Raw genomic sequence first — 22,311 nt, 5'->3', positions numbered from 1 at the left:
AAATTTGAGTCAGTTCTCTATATATTTTGGAAATGAGGCCTTTATCAGAACCTTTAATTGTAAAGATGTTGAGAAAACAATAGTTTAAACTGGGAAATAATGAAAGGTTGTGAAACAAAGAAATTTAAGCTTAGAAACCTCCTTTTGTGTTGGGAATTTGGAAAGTTCATTTTAACTACCTATTAGAATTCAGATAAGAAATTCCTAATAAATCATCCTAGAGTCTTTTTTTTTTTAAACAAAATTTCAAATTCATTATCATTTTAATGCAATTTGTAGAGATTGGGAAACTTCAAAAATAACTTTTTTAGTGCTATAATCCAAGAGAAGTATATCTAAGTATTAACATGAAGGGCATAATGATTTATTTAATAATTTGTATTAATTAAACATGATAATTAAATATCACATATAATAACAGTATTCCCACTTTGATACCCTTGATTTTTTTCGCTGATCTGAGAAGTTGAGAATTTTTATTCAGTAATAATAATAATGATAACTATATATATATACATACGTATGAAACACACCTTTATATATACATATATATTATTGTTGTTGCTTGTCCTTCATAAGAGGACCATGACATCAGGAAGGTGATGACATGATATGCAAGTGAATTGGATTTAAGTGAGGGAGGTCACCTGTCTCATTTTTTCTGCTAGAGTCATCTGGGTCCAATGGCCAGATGTAAATCAGGATAACTGGAGATGGTCCTGGATGCAAGCACATCTTGACCTTTTTAAGCTAAAGTCTTCAACATGTTTCAGTGTGATTGAGGCCAAACCTATTTAGTGATTAAGGCTAAGTAGAAGAATTGAAAGAGTTATTGCTAGCTTACACTGCTCTTGAGACAATTGTTCCATTTTCTTACTAACACATAGTAAGTCTTTAATACATTATTTCCTTCTTTCATTCAATTATCCACAATCAGAAGCAACTGAAAGACCTTTCATATACAAAGAATCATTCTGAAGTTTAGATTTTGAAATGAACCTCCTATGTGACCTTTGATAAAGGTAAACACCTTTGAAAACATCCCTGTTTTATGTTTTACTTTTTTGGAAGTGGAATACATGATATCGAACTGGGATTTCATCAGTATAAGGAGCTACTCTTGTGAAAAATCTCTTCCCTTATGCAAAGAGTAATCCCAGTGATCAGGGAGTTTGGATTCAGATGACATGGGTTTGAATCTGCCACTTACATGAGCAACCTTGGCAAATTGCTTTAAATCTTTTTCTTTACTATTAAAGAGATTCTCTTCACATAAAGAGAATCATGTATACCCAGAGAGAGGACTGTGGGAACTGAATGTGGATCACAACATAGTATTTTTACTCATTTTGTTATTGTTCGCTAAATTTTGTTTTCTTTCTCATTTTTTTCTTTTTTGATTGGATTTTTCTTGTTCAGCAAGATAACTGTATAAATATGTTTATATGTATTAGATTTAACATATATAACATATATTGGATTATTTGCCACCTAGGGGAAGGGGTGATTTGCAGGGGTCAGTGTTGAAAAATTATCCATGCACATGTTGTTGTTGGTTCCCCTCCTCCCACGCTCCCCACATCTTGAGGCATTTGGGGCTAAGTGACTTGCCCAGGATCACATAGCTAGGAAGCATTAAGTGTTTGAGATCAAACTTGAACTCGGGTCCTCCTAACTTCAAGGGCTAGTTCTCTTTCCACTGTGCCACCTAGCTGCCCCCATGTATATGTTTTGAAAATAAAAAGTTTTAATAAAAAAAATGAAAAAAAAATCCTATCACATATACGTAAAGCTGTAAGCTCATAGTTGTAAAGTAATTTATAGCTTACATAACACTTTTCCTCCAAATGGTTCTGTTAAGATAGGCAGTACAAGTATTATTAATCCTGTTTTACAAAGGAGGAAATAGTTTTTAGAGAAGTTAAGTGATTTGTTCATACTGTAAATATTATACATGATACTAAAATCTAATTGCAGTACCTTTCTACTATATGTCTGTTGTTTATCCTAAAACAAAGTCAAGTGATGTTTCATTTTTAAAAAAAACCCTTTGAAATATTTAATAATGAAACTCTTAATTAAAAATTTTATGAGTTTAAAAAAATACCAATGTTACTTTTGTAAAATTAGCAACAATATCCTGCCACAAAAGATGGTTGGGGGAAAAAAGTTAATACTGCTGCCCTTCCAATCTTAATTAAAGAGAAGAAAAATTAGTTGCAACGTATTGTTAAAATCTCCTAGTGAGCTTTAACAGAAGAGAATGATGTACTCCCACCCTTTGTTTTTTGCATTTAAAAAAATGTTCTAGTAGTATTTTATTTTTCCAAATATATGCAAAGATAGTTTTCAATATTCACCTTTGTAAAACTTTGTGTTCCATTTTTTCTTCCTCTCTTCTATTCTCCCACCACCCCAAAACAGCAAGCAATCCGAAATATATTAAACATGCCACACTTAACTTTGGAAAATAAGAGGTCAACATTAGGTTAGCAATGGGACATTGATTCCTCCATATCAAATATGGGGGAACAGAAGTTGGCCTTTGACTCTGCTGAATTGTTTCTGAGTAATGCCTCTTTTTGAAAGATGATGGTAAAAGTCAGAGCCAAGATTTAGGAGAAAAGAGAGCAAAATATAAATTGTGTTTATGAATAATTCCTTGATGGTGTAGCTGTTTGGGGGCTGATGGTTATAAATTCCTTTTAGATTAAAACTTTATTCAAAAAATATTGCTTTCCATTTGCAATTAGAGGAATCTTGTTTCTTGAGTGAAGCATCCAGCTTTCATTTAAATCTGGACCTTTTTTTAAGTAAGAGAAGTTTTAGATGATATCATCTATGTAGCTTTAATTGAGAAAGGGGAATGGAAGAGCCAAGAACTGTGATTTCATTAAGTAGTGAACTCTCTCTACCAGAGTAGATCAGCTCAGACTGTTCTTCATTTTTTTTTTAGCATTAGAAAGCTATTGAGGGAAGCTTTTTATATGACTTCCCCAGATCACACAGTCATGTGTCAGAACCAGATATTGCCCCCAATTCTTTGTGACTACAAGACTGTCTTTCTAAGCTATCTCTCAGAAACTGAATCTTAAAATTCATATTATTCTAGGTGGCAGTAGCTTACACTACTATGAAACTGATTCATGACTCTATGGTATTCACTAGTGGCTTTTTAGCAATAAAAATTCACTACCTAAGGGTAGGCAAATTAAAGTGAATCCAGGGAAAGATCGGCAAGACAAGATACGAGGGGCAGGATGGTACAATTTTAGTAACACTGCATTCGGAGAGCACCGTGGGTCAGTCATATACTAGCTCTACCACATACTAACTGTGTCATCTTGGACAAGTTTTTTTTTTTTTTTTTTACCTAGACTTATTCCTCCTTCCCTCTCTCCCTCTTTCCTTCCCTCCTTCCATCCCTCCCTTCCTCTTTTTCTTTTGTCTTTCCTTCCTTCCTTCCTTCCTTCCTTCCTTCCTTCCTTCCTTCCTTCCTTCCTTCCTTCCTTCCTTCCTTCCTTCCTTCCTTCTTTCATTCCTTTCTTCCTTCTTTCCTTCCTTCTTTCTCTATTTCCCTTCCTCCCTCTCTGCAAAGTTATTATATTGTAGCATATATTTAAAATAAGGCTGAGTTGGGAATCAATAAGATCTCACTTAATCTTATCCTTAATAGTTGCTTAATAGCAACTAGCTTTTTGATCCTGGACAAATCTACATGGCCCTGGCAGCTCGCTAGAATTTACCTACTAAGTCATAGACGAGATTTGAGCATCAGTGGTTAAAAATGGATCTTCCATAGCAGTGTAGTTCCCTACAATTATGATTGCATCGATCTTTCTCTTATTTGACATTTGAACAGTTTTTAAATAGGAACACATACAGTATTTCTGAGATAATATAATCTGATTCCTTTCATTGATAAGTAAGCTTATTGTAGGGGGAGAGGGAAAAGACATTTTCCCTTGAGTTTTAGGGTTGCAGAGCTCTATTCTCTTTAGAATACCATAACACACATACCTTTAGAGAGAATTGCTCCAAATGTTTCACCCTCACCTGTGTTTTACTATCAGTAGTCCACACTTCATCATAATCTGAAAAATCTGAAGCATTTGAAGAAGTATTAGGTGGAAGAATTTTTAGATTTGTTTTGTTTGGCAGTAAAGTGAAGAATTAGAAGGAGAGGGCAAGTTTCAGAGAGACTGGTTATGGCTGGATTAGTGATATACAAGGTTGAAATGAGTTTTCTTGCATGGCAGTGCAATTCTCATTATTGTGGTAGTTAGATGAATATAGGTACAGATCAGACTAGATGATCCCCCTGAAATACCAACTAATGTAAGCAAAATAATTCTCCCTTTTGGGTAGATGTTAAGGAGGAATCTTTGTGATGGAGGCAAAAGGGAGGGCTTACCTTCTTCTGCAAAGTTCCCAGTATTCTTCCAGATACAAAAACAAGGAATTAGGCTACATGTCCAATGAATGAATAACAGTATGTTATTAAGTCAATACTGATATCATTTCTAACTCAGTGAGGAATTAGATATTTCCATGATTAAAGTGACTGACTGCAACTGGAGTTAAAGAAAATATTGTTCTCTGAGCCAATGAAATTTCTATTATTTATATGTTACTCTTTCCTTCTACTTATCAATACTGTTATTTAGACAGCAAAAATATAATAGAACCTCATATGACTGCTTTAATTGTTCAGATTTTAGGAATTATTTTTTAAGAGAATAAAATATTTGTGCTCTTTTAAAAAAATCACTGCCATATTCCATTGACTTTTTGCAGCCCAATAAAACTTTTTGGTGAAGCAATTATGTATAATCAAGCTAAACGCAACCATTTAGTTATATCTGAAAATGTTTGCCTCTTTTTATTACCTCTACTATTCTTTTGTTTTTTTTTTTGGAGGGGAGATTTTTTTTTTACCATCAGTCTTCTCAAGTCATGATTAGACACTGAACTAATCAGAGATGTATGTTTTTGAATATTGTTTTCCATTATATAACTGGTCATCCTGTAAATTATTGCCTTGTTTTTGCTTATTTTGCCTTGTATCAGTTCAAATAGTTTCTTTGAATTCTTCATATCCATTACTTCTTTTTTTATTCTAGAATTTATTTTTCCAGTTACATTTAAAGATAGTTTTCAACATTAAATTTTTTTAAGATTTTGAGTTCCAAAATTTTTTTCTCCCTCCCTTACCTCTCCACTCTCCAAGCAGCAAACAATCTGATATAAGTTAAACAAGTAAACATATTCATTACTTCTTATGGGGCTACAATATTTACATACATTTATATATTACAATTTACTCAACCATTCTCTCATTAATGGGTACTCTCTTTGTTTCTAGTTCTATGATACAACAAAAAAATGCTGTTAAAATTTTTAAAAAATATATGGATTGTGAATTGAAGCCTAATATTTTCATCTTTGTTTTTGTTTTTGCTTTTGCTTTCTCACAACTTTTTCCTTCTAGCCTACTTTTTCTTGTACAACATAACAGATATGGAAATATGTTTTAAAAAATTGAACATGTTTAACCTCTGTCAAATTATATTATATTATTGGAGACGGAAGAAGTAAGGAAGGGAGAGAGAAAAATTTGGAACAAAAAGTCTTACTAAATCAATGTTGAAAATTTTCTTTACATGTATTTGGAAAAATAAAATGCTATTAAGAAAAAAGAAATATATGACATTTCTCCTTATGACTTTGACATGCTTGTGTTAAGGAACATGCCTAGGGGAAGGGGCAGGTCAATTCTCTGAGAGCCTCCACAGCTGTGAATCATAACACTTGAAAGAGATGCAAAGGAACCTTTACTAAGGCAGATGTTCTTTGTGGATTGGAAATGAAATAAATTGGAGGCAAGAGAGAAGAGGAAAGAGGTCAGAGAATGCAACTGCCTCTCAGTCTCCTTATATCATCATCATCCTCTCACATGAAGAGATCCATTCTACAGATCTGAGTTAGACCTCCAGCAGCCAATATCAGGTGGCTTTCATATCCCAACATGCTTGGAAAGTATATATGCTTAGTTATGTTATGTAATTATTTTAATTTCTTTGGTTTTATATGACTGATATTTCTCCCAGTGTTCCTCCCTCTACTCATTCGTCTCATCTTCCTCATAGGATATTTTATATAACAAAAAACATTGTTTAAAGAAAAAAACAAGAACAAGAAAAAAAAATAGTAAAAACTAATCAACACATTCAAGTCTACTAATGTACCATGTCCATGTACCTCCCATAGATTTCAAGAAATTGGGTGACTGTGATTTTGAAATCTCTTTTGGGGGGTTATGTTTCTTTGTAATTTTGAAACTTCCACTTTGGATTGTTTTGTGTTTTTTCCCCTTTTTATTTAGAGTGTTGTAGTAATTGTATATGCTTTCTTGTCTTTTATTCTGCATCATTTTCTGGGATTTTCTTTTTTGCCATATCCTTTCTTGTAGCACAATAATATGATTTATTTATTAAACCCATTTTGTTTAGTCCTTCCACAATTAATATGCATCTACATTGCTCTTAGTTCTTTGCTACAACAAAGTGATGTTATAAACACTTTGGTGTATGTGGAGCTTTTATCAGTTAATGACTTTCTTGAGGTATATACTTAACAGAGTCAAAAAGGTATAGGTCAAAAGGTATAGACATTTTAGGTACTTTGCATAGTTCTAAATTGCTTTCCAAAATGCTTACTGATTCACAGTTTCAATAGTTCACTTGTGTATCTATCCATCCTTCCTTTCTTTCTTCTTTCATCTTCCTTTCTTCCACACACATATAGCTATTCTGTCCTTCTTACTATTTTTCACATATTACACTCCATCTTCATGCCTTTTTACTTTATTAAAAGTATGCACTTCAATTTCCATACCTGGAATATTTATCTTTCTCATTTCCATCTCTTACCTTTCCTGGCTTCTTTTAAGTTTAGCTCAAATTCTTATATAGGATTTTATAGAAGGTTGTTGGTACCATGTTATTAGTACCTTACCTTTAAAATTGAATTTTATCTACTCTGTATATACCATTTCTATATATATCTTGTTCCCTCTGTTGGAATATGAACTCCTTGAGTGCTGAGACAGTGTATCCCAAACATTTTTTTGTTTGTATCTCAATCATTTAGCCCTTAACCTATCATTTAGTTAAAGTTTATTAACTTATAAATGACTAACAAAAATTACAGAGGAGTCAAGATGGATAAGGTCTGAGAAATATCTGAAGGATTTAGTAGTCTGGCAAATTTTGGCCTACCCAGTTCACCCATGTTTTGTGCTAAGTGGTGGAGAGGCAAAAAAAAGGTGGGGGAGGAGTTCCTGCCCTTAAGATACTCACAATCCAGTGGGAGAACTGCATGCAAACTATGAACAATTAATAGGATAATTTGGCAATATTCTCAGAGGTAAGCAGCATTAAGATTGGGAAAAAACTCACAGAAGGTAAGATTTTCCACTGAGATCTGAAGGAACTTATAGAAACAAAGAAGTAGAGATGAGGAGGGAGAGAACTCTAGTGAATTCTGGAATTGAATTGGGGAAATTCTGGAATCGAACTGAGGAAAACCAGTGAAAATGCCTAAATGGAGAGATGAATGTCTTGAATGAGGGACAGTGAAGAGGCTACTGTTATTGGATCATGGAGTAGTAATATATAAGAAGACTGAAAAAGTATGGAGGGACCAAGTTGTGAAGGGCTCTCAAAAGTCAAACAGGATTTTTCAATCTGAAGATTAAGGGAAGTATGCCTAAGGAACAAGCAAGTAGGTCATTTTGGATGCAATGTAGAATACATGAAGGAATGTAGTTCACAATAAATTTGGAAAGATAATCAGTTTATGAATAATTTTAAAGCTCCAATTCTATGCTTATTTTGCTTTATGGAGTATTAAGAATGCAGCAAGGTCTTATACTTTTCTCAGGCTGTACTTATTAAATTTCTATAATCTATTTCCAAAATTAATTGAGGGATGAATTTGCTTTCTTTAGTTATGTGTTTGAATTTGTTTTGGGACTTAATGGAACATTCTGAAATTTAAATTTGAGAGAATTTTGATTTTTTCCAACTTTGAATAAGATAAGGAAATTGAAGTCAGAATTCTTTTATTCAAGGTAGACTGATTTTTTTGTGTGTATATGTGTGTGGGTTTTGGCAGATACTGAAGATGTCAAGCTAATAGACCTTGGAGCCATCATCAGTGTTTATATTTGTTCTGGCACTTTAACTGGAATGTTCAGTACAAAAGATGATATAATTTTTGTGGAAGGAATTTGAAATTATATTTTTCTCTTTTTTAAGATCAATTTTTTATAATAGCTTTTTATTTATAAAACATATGCATGGGTAATTTTTTCATCGTTGACCCTTTCAAAACCTGTTCCAAATTTCCCCTCCTTTCCCCTTCCCCCCTCCCCTAGATGGCAGGTAGTCCAATACACATTAAATATGCTAAAATATATGTTAAATCCAATATATGTATACATTTTTATACAATTACCTTGTTGCACAAGAAAAATTGGATCTAGAAAGAAAAAAAAAAGCCTGAAAAAGAAAACAAAAATGTAAGCAAACAATAATAGAAAGCGTAAAAATGCTATGTTGTAGTCCATATTCAGTTCCCATGGTCCTCTCTCTGGGTATAGATGACTCTCTTCATTACTGAACAATTGTAACTGGTTTGAAATGTCTCATTGTTGAAGAGAGCTACGTCCGTTAGAATTGATCATCATATAGTCCTACTGTTGCTGTGTATAATGATCTCCTGGTTGTGCTCATGAAATTATATTTTTCTAGTTTCTCTTCTTCTCCCAGTAGGTCATGTATGGGCATGAAATAGAGGCCACTTAGTCATCCTCCTGCACTGATGCCTCATGAATTTTCTTACTCATCATCAGCCTATTTGTAAAAATAATTTATTTTGTGGTATCTTTTACTTCATTTTTTTCTTATACTTCTTTATATGTTATATATCAGTTTTCTGACAGCTCAGTACATGCTTTCATTGCCTTTTGAATGATACTCATTTTTAATTCTTCCAACAATGATGTTATATGACCTACAGCCATACAAATATAGATGGAAAAAATTTTTGCTAGAAGGGACACAATTTTACAAACATAAAGGAACTGATTTTTAGTATAGCAGAGAAAAAAACTCATAAATTAGACATGATTGTAGACTGCTTTAGAGGAAAAAAGAAAGAAATTATGAAAATCAATTTAGCACTATGTACCAATCCACCTGAATTCTTATTTCTATAAAATCTTTACAAAAATGTTATATGTTTATATTAAATGAAGGCATCCACAGTGGGCATAAGAGGGTAACAATGTCAGCTATCATAGATAATTTTTAACAGATGATGCCATCTTTATAATTAAAAAGCTAAGTGAAAGTTAAGGAAAGAATATGATATTGCTGTGTTTGTTCACTTTTAAAAAGAAGTTCATTTGATTAAACAAAATGAACACTTAAAAATTCTCCTCAGGGAAAGTGTTTGAAAATACATAAAAATTATACAGTATTCTAAGAGATGTGACAGTGTAGATAATCTGTTCGTTGATATTTTATGTTGACTCCAAGTTCAGTAAATTGGGAATATTTGTTCACCTGAGGTTTTTAAACAGTGAAACCTGTGGATCACTGTAGGGGAAGTAATATTTGCCTTCCCAGATTTCTGATACTTGTAACATTTGTGCACAGCTGTTTAAATTTATCAGTTCAACTTTTATCAAATACTCATCACTTAGAAGCAAGGGGTATCTTCCCTACTTCTCTTTGATTCTCCAGTTAAAACTTCTGACTTTCCTTCTTCTCTTCTAGTATTGGATTTAGGTGATCTGCAAAAATTTGTCTCTTTTTTCCTCTCTCTCCAGTAACTTTTTATTATCACCCAGCATCTGCTGTAACAATCTGTGAATTGCTCTTTTTGCCTGGTGCAGGGATCAGTCCAAGGGGCACTGTTGTTCCATGGATGTCTCAGGTTTCCTTAAAGAGCTTTGTGCATGATTCTTTCCAGATTTAAGCATTGCCTTAGGAATAACACTTACTTACCGATTTTTAATGGTCATGAGTGGCATCTATGAGAGATTTTGAATTAAGTCCAGGGCCTTGCCATATACACTTTTTGTTAATGGGAACTTTGAAACTTAGGTGCTTGAGTAACATTACAGGAAGTTATGGAATAGAAGAACAATCTATGAAAAGTCATCCAAACATTTTGATAATGGGCTAACTTTACCATGTGAACATTATGTTTTAATAATTAGAGCTGGAAAGTAACTTAGAGGTCAGATATTCACATTGTGCCGTTTTATAGCTGAGAAAACTAAGTCCCTGAGAACTGATTTTTCCAAGGTAGCAAGTAGTAAGTCCTGGAGTCATGATTCCAACTCATTGTTTCAGAATCCAAATGGAATACTTCCTTTAAAAAAGTTTGGTAAATTAAATTTGACATATTAACAAATATAAAAATGAATCTTTATGTATAGGTTTAATACATTTTATTTCTTTTTAAAAATCATTTCTGCCCATATAATGATTATGATGAGAACTCCAGAGTTGTTTTAATATACATATCTCTTATTTTTAATGATTTGGAGCTTTCCCCCATATGATTATTTATAATAATCTTGACCTGTTGCACTGATCAGCTCTTTTATTTTTTTAAACATTTCCATTTTTAAAAATGATCATTGCTTTGTAATATGCAAGCATTCTCCAGAGATAGCACACTTTGTTACAGACTATAAAGTTATTGTTTATATTATACTGTATACTGTAATGTATAGAGTAGTAGTAGATCTATCTATCTATCTATCTATCTATCTATCTATCTATCTATCTATATGCATTCTTTAATTAAAATTATTCTATTGCTTAAAAAATACTAACCATCATCTGAGTTTTAGCCATAATCTTTTTTGCTGGTAGAAGGTCTTATCTCTATATTGGTTGCTGAAGGAGCCAGACCAGTAGCAATTTCTTAAAATAAGAGAGCAATGAAGTTTGCCTCATTGATTGACTCTTTCATTAGAACATTTAAAGGCCATTGTGGCTATTAATTGATTTAGTTACAATTTTGTTGGGACTCAGAGAATAAGAAAGCCAAAGGATAAGGAGAGAGACTGGTTTATTGGTGAAGCAGTCAGAACACATACAACATTTATTAAGTTTGCCATGTTCTGAGGGCACAGTTCATGGTGTCCCAAAACAATTATAATAGTGACATCAAAGACGACTGATCACAGATCCATCCTAACAGATATTATAAACAAACAAAAAAATTGATATATTTTAAAAGTTACAAAATTATCAAAATTAACCAGGCACATTGTGTACATAGGTTATTGGAAAAAATGGTGTTGCTAGACTTGCTTAAAACAGGGTGACCACAAACCATCAATGTGTAAAAAATGTAGTATTTGTGAAGTGCAATAAAATGAGACACGCCTGTAGCATGACATTTAGTACTCTTAAGATTTCTCTTTCCCACTTCTTAAATTATTTCTCCTTAGATCTTTTTGATCCTCCAGATAACTTTTTTCATCTAGCTGTATAATATAACTGGAAGTTTTTTTGGCATGAGACTGAATAAGTGATTTAATTTAGGTAGCATTGCTATTTTTAATGTATTGGAATAAACAATTAATATATCTCCAATTATTTAAACATATCTATTTCCATAAATAGCATTTTGTAGTTGTATTTGTATATTTTCAATGTGTGCTTTGGTAAATGGACTACTAACTATTTTATATACTTTATATTCATTTTGAATGAAATTTCTTTTTCTATCCCTTCTCATCTCAGCATTTAAACTTTTGCTTAAAATAGTTCTTGCACTTAGGAATTCTGAAGCTATTGTTTTTCTATCTATGAGGGGGGGGGTTGTAAATGTATTTGCTTTTTTCTTTAGTTGCCTTAGTCCAGCTTCTTCATAAATAATTTTTCCAGAAGTACTTTCTGTAATATTTATAAAATTCTTCAGCAATATTGTTAACAGTAATGCTTCAAATATAGTAACTTAAAAAGTGTGTTGACAAAGGAAAAACCAATACCTCAAATTTGAGTCTCAATTCTTGGGAATTCCAGTCTATACTTAACTGTATTTATAATTACTAGGTTGCTAAGATTTAACATGAGCGTAGACATCCTTATCAGACTATTTAATTAATATTATAAATACAAAATTTAAAGTGATAATAAACTAGCTATATTTGACAATTATTCTAAAAAACAATTCCACTACTCAATTTAATATTTTCTCTAAAAATAGTTGGATGTTTCTTAAGTTTGTTTCAGTAAATTGACTGTTTACTCAATGGTATTTTTCTTATATTTCAGAAAACACATCGACATTCTTCAAATTTAGGTACAATAAAAAGTTATTTCAAATAACATACTATTCAAAGCTGTGCTTTGTATAAAATACAAACCTTATAGAAATACTTGAATAGAAACACATTTATTGTTTTGAGCTCTACTTTTCTTTCTTTCTTTCTTTCTTTCTTTCTTTCTTTCTTTCTTTCTTTCTTTCTTTCTTTCTTTCTTTCTTTCTTTCTTTCTTTCTTTCTTTCTTTCTCTCTTCCTCTCTCTCCCTCCCTCCTTTCCTCTTCCTCCCTCCCTCCTCCCTTCTTCCTCCCTTCTTCCCCCATTCCTTCCTTCCTTCCTTCCTTCCTTCCTTCCTTCCTTCCTTCCTTTCCTCCTCCTCCTCCTCCTCTTCCTCCTCCTCTTTCTTCTCTTCCTGTTTTGCTATATTCAGCCTATAATTAGAGGCAGACAGATGAAACTAGTGAGAGAAATTAATAGATCTCAGAATCAGAAGGACATGAGTTTAAGTTTTACCCTAAAAATATTGACTTTGTGATCCTGGCAAAGTCAGTTAATTTCTCAGTGTTCTAGTTAAAGACTAGACTTTAGGTAAGACTAAAAGTTGCAGATCAGTTGATGTATCTGTATCAGTGTAGGGAGTTTCTCCGCTGGGAATATCCTCTGCTAATAAAATCATGGGTCTGGAACAAAAAAAAAGTCTCATAATTATATACAAAACTTTATCTGAAAAAAATAATGCTTGTTTGTATTTAACATATATCCAATCAACAAAAATTTAAGTGCCTTCTGTATAATTTCACTCTAGTAGACACTGGAGACACAGAGATAAAAAGTAGATAGCCCTTGCCCTCATGGAGCTTACAACATAGAAACAAAATAGAAACAAAGTAATTACAAGGTATTTGTGAATGAAGATACTTGAAGCTGGGAAGGATCATATAAGATATCCAATGGGAAGTAATTTTTGCTCTGGACTTTGAAGGAAATTAGGGAATCTAAGAGGTAAAGTAAGAGAGGGAGTGCTTTACAGACATGAGAGAGGAATGGCTAGGTTGCCATTAAAAAATCTTTCTTAAAAATGAGACTTCAAGTACAACATTAGTTAACATTATGATATAGCAACCAAGAAAACTCATAGGATGAGATAGGATCTCAGTGTCTAGGAACGTGGAAGTATTAGTGATATCTCCTGCTCTCTGCCTACACGTGGAGTATTGTTTTTAGTTATGGGTGCCTTATTTCAAAGAGCACATTGATAGATTAGAGAACACCCAGAGGAGAGACCAGAATGGTCAAAGGCTATCCCACATGAAAGTTATTTGAAGAATATGAGCATAATTGGTCTGAATAAGACTTTATGAAGAGAAGATTCAAGAAGTAAAAAATAACATGTGTTATGTATTTTAAAGCCTGTCCTGGGAAACGGGATAAATTTTGTACTGCTTATATGAAGGGGTCAGAACCAGGCATAATAGCTGGAAGTTGGAAATAATCAAATTTAAATCTAATGAAAGGAAAAGAAAAAATCAAAAAGATCAAAATAAAAAATTAGAGCTATCCAAAAGTGGAATGGGCAACATTGGGAAATATTGGGTTCCCATTCATTGGAGACCTTGAACACTACACTAGATGGAAGTTTACTGAGTGTATTGTACAAAGAATTTTTTTTTTTAGTTATGGTCTGCTCTCAATTGTTTCTTGAATCCCCTTCCAAATCTGAAATTCTGTGAAACTCTATGAGAGAGATCCTTTGTAGATTGTCCTTCATCATTCTACCTCTTGTACAATGAAAAGGGGCAGAATGCGCCAGAAACTCTTAAATTCTTTCCAAATATCTTATTTCATCCTCACAATGACTCAGTAAAGCAGGTGTTATCATGATCCCCATTTTATAGTTGTGGAAATTGAGGCAGATAGTGCCTTGCTCAGAGTCACACAGCAACTAAGTCTCTGAAGTTGGATTTGAACTTGTCTTTCTGACTCCAAGTCCTGTTTCCATTGTGCCACCTTACTGTATCAAATGAATCGTCAGATTGCATGTTTCCTTGTGAAAGGCTGAGCCTGCATGATAGATTATTATGTGAAAATTAACAAATAGCTTTCTGTTGTTTGTTGTTTGGAACCATCAACTTTTTTTTTAATTTAAATTTTATTTTATTTAATAATAACTTTGTATTGACAGAATACATGCCAGGGTAATTTTTTACATTATCCCTTGCACTCGCTTATGTTTCGTTTTTTTCCCCTCCCTCCCTCCACCCCCCCCCCCAAGATGGCAAGCAGTCCTATATATGTTAAACATGTTGCAGTATATCCTAGATACAATACATATTTGCAGAACCGAACAGTTCTCCTGTTGCACAGGGAGAATTGGATTCAGAAGGTAAAAATAACTCGGGAAGAAAATCAAAAATGCAAATAGTTCACATTCGTTTCCCAGTGTTCCTTCTCTGGGTGTAGCTGTCTCTGTCCATCATTTATCCATTGAAACTCAGTTAGGTCTCTTTGTCAGAGAAATCCCCTTCCATCAGAATACATCCTCATACAATATCGTTGTCGAAGTGTATAATGATCTCCTGGTTCTGCTCATCTCACTTAGCATCAGTCCATGTAGGTCTCTCTAAGCCTCTCTGTATTCATCCTGCTGGTCATTCCTTACAGAGCAATAATATTCCATAACATTCATATACCACAATTTACCAAGCCATTCTCCAATTGATGGGCATCCATTCATTTTCCAGTTTCTAGCCACTACAAACAGGGCTGCTACAAACATTTTGGCACATACAGGTCCCTTTCCCTTCTTTAGTATTTCTTTGGGATATAAGCCCAATAGAAACACTGCTGGATCTAAGGGTATGCACAGTTTGATAACTTTTTGGGCATAATTCCAGATTGCTCTCCAGAATGAGAACCATTAACTTTTGTATTCAGATAATTGTCATACCTAATCACTCTAAAATCAATTTTTTCTTTATTTGTCACTAAGCAATACTATTCCTTTGGTGCCATATTCATCCAGCTTAACTTTCAAGGAGGAGAAAGGAAAGAGAGTTAACAAGTTGGTATCTTGTCCAATCTAGGCAGGATTTTTTCTTGCTTGATAAAAAGTATCATATTTTAATATATCAGAATTTAATAAAATCCAAGATTTAAAGAAAAGAATGCACACAAAGTTATAAATTGCACTGTCAAGAGGTCTTACCTTCCCAACTAAATCTTCTTTGGATGAATGTTATCACAAGTAGAAAAATAATACTAAAAAAAATCTTGCTAAACAGGTTCAATAAAAACCAGGATTTTTTTCCTGTTTTTAAAATAAACTCTCACAAAATCATAAAGTTGGAATGGGCCTCAGAAATCACCTGATTTAACCCCATACTTCACCAAGAAACTCCTTTAAAATGTCCCTGACAAGGGATCATCCATAATCCCTTTGAAGGCCTCCAGGGAAGGAGATGCTCACCTTTTTCTTGAAGCATTCCACTTTAGGTTAGGTTTTATAATTAAAAAAGTTTTGTGTGTGTGTGTGTGTGTGTGTGTGTGTGTGTGTGTGTGTGTGTGTGTTAAACTAACTTGAGTTAGTTTTGTTAAAGGTGAATCTCTCTCTGCATTTCTCTTTTTGTTTTTTACTCAGACTCTGTGTCTTTCTGCATCTTTTACTCATTATTTTTAATTCTATCCCCACCATGAAGGAAAAGACACATTCATAGCTTTATCAAAAGTTCTTTATTGTGCTTACTTTTATATTGACTTTTCAAAAAGACAATTTATACTTTTTGTAAATTTTTACCATTTTTCTAGCTGATAAGAGTTTTCTTACTGGTAAGGTAAGATTTGCTATGATTTACTTTTATTTTTATTGAATTGGATCCATCTTTCATATGATTAATAGTTTTCAGTTCTTTGGGAAAGTATTTATTCATTACCTTTGGATAAATGCTTATTCACTGGAGAATGGATCTTGGTCTTATATCCTTGTGTTCATTCCTTCCATATTTTGAATATAAACTCACCACAATTTTGAAATAAATATATTTTCCCAATGTGTGCTTTTCCTTTTTATTATAGATTCCTGGATTTTACTCATGTAAAAGCCTTGCAAGTTCATGTAATCATAATTACTTATTTTATTTATTTTATGGTTTCTTTTATTCCTCATTTTGCTAAGAATTCTCTCTTGAGCTATAGCTCTAAAAAGAATTTATTCTTGCTTTCTTCCAATTTATTTTGTATTTAGGTTGAATATCAGTTTTGAGCTTAGTGTGCTATGGTATATGATGGAATTTAATTTCCTCAGAATGATTTTATCATTTATTACTTTAAAAAAGAGAAATCTTTCCAAAGAATCTTATTTTCAAATTTATTGAACACTATTATTATATTTGACCATTCTTTATTCTTGTTTACTTAGTCTGTTTCAACAGTCTATTTTTTCTTTTAAACTACTTCCAAATAGTTTTTGATAATTACTACTTTGCAACACAGTCTGAACTATAGATGTATTTCCCCTTCATTTTTTAACTTATTTTTCAATTTTCCTTTGAGATTCTTGATTAGGAGTTCGTAACCTAAGGTATAAAAATATTTTTACAGATATGTCACAACAAAATTGGTTTTGAGAGGTCCAGTAGTTGCATTAATTTGTCAAAGAGTCTATTTCATAAAAAATATTAAGAACTTGATTCAAAACTTATTTCTCCATAATGATTTTGTTTTTATTTTGTCTAATTCCAAAAAGTATTTCCTTTGTAGTTTAATTGACTTAAAGGCAAATCTCTAAATTAATTTGGGTATCATGATATTTATAATAGTGTGTCTTAATCATGAACAATGAACATACTTTTAATTATTTAAATAATTCTTTAATTCTGCAAAACAAAAGGTTTTTTAACCTTGTATGTAAGCATTAAGTGTGTTTTGGCATATAGACTTCCATGTAATGTACACATTTGACAACTATTTTAATGGAATTTTCTTATCTACAATCCCCCTCAGAATTTTATTACTGTGTAGAATTGTTAATTATTTTGTTGATCAATTTTGTATTATGCTGCTTTACTAATGCTACTAATCATTTCAGTTAGTTTCTTAATTAACCATGTCATCAGTAAACATGAATATTTTTATTTTCTCTTATCTAGTCTATGTCTTTATTTTATTTTATATTAATGCTATTTCTAGCATTTTAGAACAATTATATAATAGAGGAGAGGGGGAATATTTTGCTTTACTATTATATTTATCAGGAAGGTTACTTATGGAAGCAAAAATGCTTTTATTTGCATTTAAATATATACTTTTCTATTAAAAGCGGACTTCTCATACCTATTAGAATAAATGAATATATTTTTTGTTTTTAAAAATATAAATTTTGGTTAATAATTTTTGTTTATCTTTTCTACATTTCTTCCTATGCTCTTCTTTCCTCTCTACAGTGAGCCATCTCATAGAATGAAGAACATTTTAAAGTGATTTATTTAGAACCATACAACTAATAATTGTCAGAGAGTTGAACTTAATTTTTCTCCTGATCTAAATCACATTTTTTCCCAATTATAAGACACATCTATTCATAGAACTGAAAGAAATAAGCAAATGTGATTACTGAACTATGTTAGTGTTTTTTTTTTTTAAAGAAAAAAATCCATTTATTCAAATTAATTTAAAAAAAACAGAAATGAGAGAAAATCTATGGAGAACATATATCAGACAATGCAGAGTAAAGGATTTCTCCCATTAAAAGCAAGAATTCAAGATAAATAAATAACAGAAATATTTAATGCCAAAAGCCATTCACAAATAGAGAAGTAGTCAAAAGATATGAAAAGTTCTCAAAACAAAACTGTAAATTATTAGTGGTTATATGAAAGAATGCTCCAAATTACCAATAATGAGAAAAATGTAGTCAACACAGCCTTGAGGTTTCACATCACACACACCAACTAATTGCAAGGATAACAAAAGATGGGAATAGACAGGCAAAGGAATGAATTGTTGGTGTATCTGTAATTTAGAACAACTGTTCTGAAAAGCAATTTATAATTATGCAAATAAAGTGGCAAAAATGTTTATTTCCTTTGACACAGAGATTTTGTAGAAGAAATACTCTAAGGAGGTTATTCACCAAAAAATCCAAAACAAACAAATCAAAAATTAAAGGTTCCATATACACTCCAAAAATGTATAGTAACACTTTTTAAAAACTCTAAATAAAAATATCCAGACATTAGAAAATGGCTAAATAAATTATGGTACATGATATGGTGATAAGAAATAGTACAATGAATACAAGGATGGATGGAAAAGGGATCTGAATCACTTTTGGAGCTCATCTAAAGTGAAATAAACAGAGTCAAAAAACAGTATAAACAGTGACTACAATAATGCAAATGGAAAGAATAACTATCAACCAATAAAAATATGATGAAATTATATTGTTATATTTATAATAAAATGCTAAAGATACCAGCTTGGCCTCAAGAATAGATATACAAAGATAATCTCTCCCCACCCCTTGGAAGAAGTAGAAAAGACAAAGATATTGAACATTGCATATCATTTCCTGGTTTATTCTTCCTTCCTTTTTTCCTTCCTTCCTTCCTTCCTTCCTTCTTTCCTTCCTTCCTTCCTTCCTTCCTTCCTTCCTTCCTTCCTTCCTTCCTTCCTTCCTTCCTTCCTTCCTTCCTTCCTTCCTTCCTTCCTTCCTTCCTAATTCTTTGCTATAAAGAATGCTTTTCCATGATTAAGGAGGATGGAGTATATAGCAAGAAATCTAAATGATATCAAAATAAAACTATCAATAAAAATCTATTTTAAAAGTCATAGAGAAAAATTATCAGATCCTTATTATAAAGTTATATGCCAGCAAAAATATTAAAAGGAATTTAAAAGGAATAATTACCTATAAAATATGATACCTAAATTAATAAAAACATAAAATATTACTATTAAACAACTCAGTCACAGAAAATGAATCTAAACAAGCCATACAGAAGCTACCAAAATGAAACAGGGAAGCCCTGGACCATATAATTTTGCAGGTGAATAAATTCCTATATTATTAAATTAGTCTAAATTACAAAAAAAAACTTAGAAAGAAATGAGCTCTTAATTTTATACTACTCTTACTTCACAGGGCTGATTTGAAGACTCTACTTTATAAACCTTAAAGCACTATAGAAATAGAAGTTAATATTATTGTTATTACTATGAAATATAATTTATCTGATTCCATTGGGTTAAAGTCATTGAGAGCAACTAGATACTTCTCCTCTAATTTCTTCTTCCTTTCTCACCTTTTTATCCTTTTCTATCAAAAATTCAAAGATGGAGAGCAAGGTTGTTGTTTTTTTCTATTTCATCTATTGCTTTCTTTCTGTTAATCAGAATTCCACTTACTCCACTTTTTTTTAATTCAATTTCTTTTAAATAAGGCATATAGACCATAGTAATGGCTCTTGTTTTCATTTATCTCGATGTACTCAAATGTACTTCCTTGTGCTGTGGTTGGGCAGAAGAGAAGAGATCTACTATTTGCTAGGCACTAAGCTAAAGCATTTTGCGAATATGATCTCATTCTTTTGCTATTAAGATTACTAGTTCATCTTGCTTATTACTTACATATTGTGGTAAATTAGTATGGAAATATCTGAGGTCATGAGGTTGTAAGCTTCCTGGATTTTCTCTTGTGAATTACTTTCTTTCTTTTTTTTTTTTTTTAATTCTTTGATAAATATTTATTAAGCACCTAATATAGAAGATGTAAGTTCCTTTATAAGATATGGGAATAGGGAAATACAACCAGGAATAACACTGTTTTTACTGCTATTCTTTCTGTGTTGTAATCTCTTGCCCACTAACTCCTGTCTTTGTCAATTTAATGCTGTTCTAATTATATTTATAAAACCCCAAGCAAGTAGTTTTTTTAACCTCCATCTTTGAATTTTTGATAAAGATAGATAAAAAAGTCACATAGATGATGAAATGAAAGGAGAGAGATCTAGTTGCCCTTAGTGACTTTAAGCCAATGGAATTTGATAAATTATGTGTGTGTGTATATATATATACACACACACACACATATATAGCTTTATATATATAGTAATAACAATAACTATAATGTTATATAGTTATTATATAACATTCACTTCTATTTCTATAAAGCTTTAAGATTTACAAAGCAGATTCTTCTCAAAGTTGATTTTTTTTTTCAGTTGTGGTCCAGAGATATCTAAGGCCACTTTAATCCAGTCTGCTCTCTCCTAGACCTATTTCTTGAAGGTTTAACACTTACTGTGGTTATTATATATATATTAGCCGTTTTTGGAGAACTTGAAGCATGTCTAATTTACATTTGAAACATTGCTTTTTTTTTCTGCTAGTTGATTCTAATTATGCCCTGGATGTTTCTCTTTGTCCTGGAGTGTCTTAGTGAAGGTTAGAGCAGGATCTGCCAAAGTCTGTCTGGCAGCATGCTATAGAGTTGGAAGAGCAATAGTTTAGAATCAGATGACTTGGGTTTAGATCCACTCTCTGTCACTTAGTATTTCACCTTGGACAAATCTTCACTTTTCTGAGCCTTTTCCCCATTTATCAAATGCAGAGGTCAAGTTTGATAGCCTCAAATTACTGTTCCATCTCCATGTCCACCACATTATTTCAGGCCCTTATCATATCTCACCAAAACAGGTGCAGTTCCTTCCCAGTTGATCTCTTTGTCTCAAATCTCTATCCATAGAGGCAGGAATATTTAGTAGAAAGACATGGAGATAAGAGATGTATGAGGAATAGGATGGAAACTATGGCTGAAATGCAGCCTGAGTCTGTACACAATAGCAATGTGCAAGAAATGTGTGACAAATTAGTATGGGATCTACGTTGTGAAAAGATTTAAAATGCAAACAAAAGGGGGGGGGTCTCTATGTCATATCTATGCCATAGAGAGACAAGCAGGTCTGGAGTCAGGAGGACCTGAGTTCAAATATTTTCTCAGATACTTCCTAACTCTGACTCTGAGCAAGTCACTTATCTCTGTTTGCTGCAATTTTCTCATCTGTAAAATTAGCTGAAGAAGGAAATGGCAAACTATTCCAGTATCTTTGTCAAGAAAATCACAAATGGAGTCACCAAGACTCAGACCTAACTGAAATGACTCAACAACAACAATGGATTTAACAGAAAGCAACTGATGTTTATTGAGTCAGGGGTTGGGTATGTGTAATATGATCATATCTATCCTACACTTTAGGGGAATTATTTTGGCAGCTGCGTGGTATATTGGTTTGAGTGGGGAAAGATGAGGTAGGAAGATCAAATAATAAGGCTTTAACAAAGGCCTTATATGAAGATGGAAATGGAGGATTAAATGAAAGCTAGAAACGAGATTTGACAACTGATTAGAGAATGGTGTGATAGTAGTGTCCACTAATATGGAAGTAAAGAAGAGTATAGATTTAGGAAGATATTTTTCTCTAGAAGGAAAAAAGCAAGATAAAAGTCTACCAATATAATTTGCAAATTAAAAAAAAAGTACATAATAAAAATCACACTGAAACCAGCTGTGGAGATTTCATGTTAATTTAATTTTGGTGTTTGGTTTTTTTACTCCTAAAAAGTTGACACTTAGAAAAACTGGGGTTGGAGGTTAATACTTTGGTTCAAGGATTAGTTCTCCAATAATTTTCAGGGATTGCCAACATACTGTTCTTGTCTTTTGTAATAAATGCAGAGGAGGTTCCTCCTCCTTCTTCCTTCATCAAAAGTCTGCATGAATGGTTTTGTTATTGTCTTTGCAATAAAACATGTTAGATCAGCAGATCTTTGCCTCTTAAAGAAAGAGAAGCCCTGGCAAGAATTCTTATTACCATGGCAGCATAAACAATAAGGCCCAGTGAATATGAGTTTCTTCATAAAGAAGATGTAGAATATGTTATAGCTAGTAGAAAAATAATTA

At 32.3% G+C, this 22,311-nt stretch overlaps 1 protein-coding gene across 4 annotated transcripts in view; it reads left to right on the top strand.

The window, feature by feature from the left end:
* The window catches only part of ARHGEF10 (Rho guanine nucleotide exchange factor 10), a 221,909-nt gene that overhangs the window by 47,945 nt on the left and 151,653 nt on the right, over positions 1 to 22,311 (top strand). The window lies entirely within an intron of this gene.

The sequence above is a fragment of the Antechinus flavipes genome, chromosome 2, assembly GCF_016432865.1.
Source record: "Antechinus flavipes isolate AdamAnt ecotype Samford, QLD, Australia chromosome 2, AdamAnt_v2, whole genome shotgun sequence".
NCBI classification, from domain to species: Eukaryota; Metazoa; Chordata; class Mammalia; order Dasyuromorphia; family Dasyuridae; genus Antechinus; species Antechinus flavipes.
This window is presented reverse-complemented; position numbering and strand designations above follow the sequence as displayed.